Source organism: Oryzias melastigma, linkage group LG16, assembly GCF_002922805.2.
Source record: "Oryzias melastigma strain HK-1 linkage group LG16, ASM292280v2, whole genome shotgun sequence".
NCBI classification, from domain to species: domain Eukaryota; kingdom Metazoa; phylum Chordata; class Actinopteri; order Beloniformes; family Adrianichthyidae; genus Oryzias; species Oryzias melastigma.
This window is the reverse complement of record NC_050527.1, coordinates 12,261,247-12,263,951: the sequence shown is the minus strand read 5'-3', so window position 1 is coordinate 12,263,951 and position 2,705 is coordinate 12,261,247.

Sequence of the window (2,705 nt, the reverse complement as noted above, 5' to 3'; positions counted from 1 at the left end):
GTAGATTTGGACAGCTCTAAAAAAGGGCAAATGCACTACTCAGTGCTCAAAGGCCAATTTTGAATTCTTCCCCTACCCCTATGGCTTCTCCCTACCCTTCCAATTGTAGGGAGTTCTGAAGGGGCAGGGGTGTCCAAAATGGTTTCTTTAAGGGCTAACCCTCGTGGAGGAGGGAAGCAGAGCCCTCATCACTTTTTTAAAGTTATAAACCAATTCTGTTATGTATTTCCGTGACATCTGAGGACACTAATGTTCCATAACTCTCCTCTTGGAGGGCTAAATGTAGGGGTAGGGAGAAGCTGTAGAAGTAGAGGAGTGTTCGAATTTGGCATAAGTAGTGAGTATTGAAGGAATTCGGACACAACCAAAGACTTTGTGGGAACAGTTTGGGTAGGACTCTTCCTGTTCAAACATATCAGCACTCCCATTCCCAAACTAAAGTCCATGCAGACATGGATGTTTGGTGTGGAAGAACTTGACTAACCTGCACAGAGTCCTGACCTCAGCCTACCAGAACACCTTTGGGATTAATTAGACAAGAGAAAAGACCAGGTCCTCTTGCTCAACAACAGTGTCTTATCACATATGTACTTCTGGACAAATGGTATAAATAAACACTCATGTGGAAAACCTTCTCAGTCGATGGAGCTCTTATAGCTGTAAAAGGTGTGCCAATGTCATAGTATAACCTATAGGTTACACATGAGATGTCACTGAAAATCCATTACCTGTAAAGGATAATTAATGAATAGTAATGCAGTGTAACTCTACTATATACTAAGAACAATTATCAAGCACAACTGTAGTACAACTAATAAATCATGAAATGTGGTGGTTCATAATTATATTTCAAATTACAAATTAATTAATCCAAATATAAATGCTTTTCAAAGACTCAGAGTGTTCCAAGTTCAAAGCATAATGGCTGCTCTGCAGGTGCTGTCTGCTCCTAATGTGGTTTTAAACTTGACTGGTAATTGCCAGCATTTGAACTGCCCTTCAACACCTGTGAGTCATGTTCACCAAAGCTGAAAGATGGAAAGCTTCCAGCATCCTTTTTTCCAGCAACCCTATCTGGAAAGTTTTGATGAAGTGTTAAGTGTGTAATAAAAGGTGGCATAAAACTTCTTAAGTCAGAACAGGATTCTCCTCCAAACACTTGAAATGATCTCTTCATGATTTGCCAAGTAATTTACCAAATTAGAATTTGGGAAAACCAATAAACTCACATTGGATTCTGTCTGAACTGTGGTACCTGCCAGCATGGTTTAAACAACCAAAGGAAGCTATTTAGCTTCAGGAATCCAAATGTTCCTGAAGTACAGGAAAGCAGAGCTATCATTCATGACTTTATTGTTACTTTGTTAGGCTTTTCATTCTCTGAACTCCCTCATACAACACTAAAAGTTAGCATCCATTTACCAAAAGTAAGCCAGTGGCTCATTTGGGGTTTGAGGTGTGCCAAAATACAGCCATCGTGGAAAAGTGATGTTGATGTAGTCCAGTGACAGGAAAATGGCATGGGCTACCAACAAAACAGACGGTTTAAGAGCAATGCTGTCTTAACTTGATGAGGAGTTAGCGACTTTTTTAACGTTTCACCATTTGGACTGCTACAAAAACTTACAAGACCGGAGCAAGGAGTCATTGTTTGTTATTAAATGTTCACATGTTTGTTGAATATTGGCAATTGTTTGGTTAAAAAAGGAAGAAGAATAACACTTTAAGACACATGATGATGAAAATTGAGTTTTTGATGTTTTTAACTTGTTAATGTGGCATTTTTGTAATGATGGAGAGCTAGTATGAAGACAATTAAGGTCAAAATGTTTGGTAACGCTTTATATTAAGGTGTGCTTGTTAAGTATTAATAAGATATTAATAAGCATTAGTAAGATGCTTATAATTTGCTNNNAGCAAATTATAAGCATCTTACTAATGCTTATTAATATCTTATTAATACTTAACAAGCACACCTTAATATAAAGCGTTACCAAATGTTTTAGTAGCGTTTTGAGTCAGGAGTTGATGCAAAAATGTTTTTGGAATAAGCTCCCTGCTCCGCTCTATTCAAATGTATCTGCTTGTAGACAACTGGATCCATGTACGTCAGTTTTCATTGTGTGATATCTGGCTCAGAACTGTACAGCTGAAAATATGATCGGAGTGGAACTTTGTGGAAACATTGTTTCATAACTATTAGTGTGGTGTTGAAATATCATTAATTGGAATAATAATGTATTTAGCACATTCCCAAATGTTTATTTGGACTCAATGGAAAGTTGCCATCAATAGCATCTGAAAAGTGATGCAAAGATTACAAAGAGCTATAAATAATGCTTAAAATGGATGTGAAAAATAAATGTCTCTGTTCGTATGGAGAATTAATCATTCAGAGTTCAGTCTCAGCTCTGAGCAAAAGATTCAACTTGACTCAAAAACAACTTGCATGCAATTTCATTGTGGGACGCCACATTGTGTTTGTGCAGCTAAGATGTATTAATTCAAACTATTTGAATGTGTTTGAAAGTACATTTGTGAACATAATTTCACAAAGTTGATGGAAAGAAAAAGCAAAAAAAAAATTATTTTAATTTATCCATATTTTACGTTTTAAGTTATTTATAATTAAATAACTTCTGAACAAAAGCTCCAATAGCTTGACTACTTTGATTTTTTTTTTTTATTGCTGTCACTTACAGTAA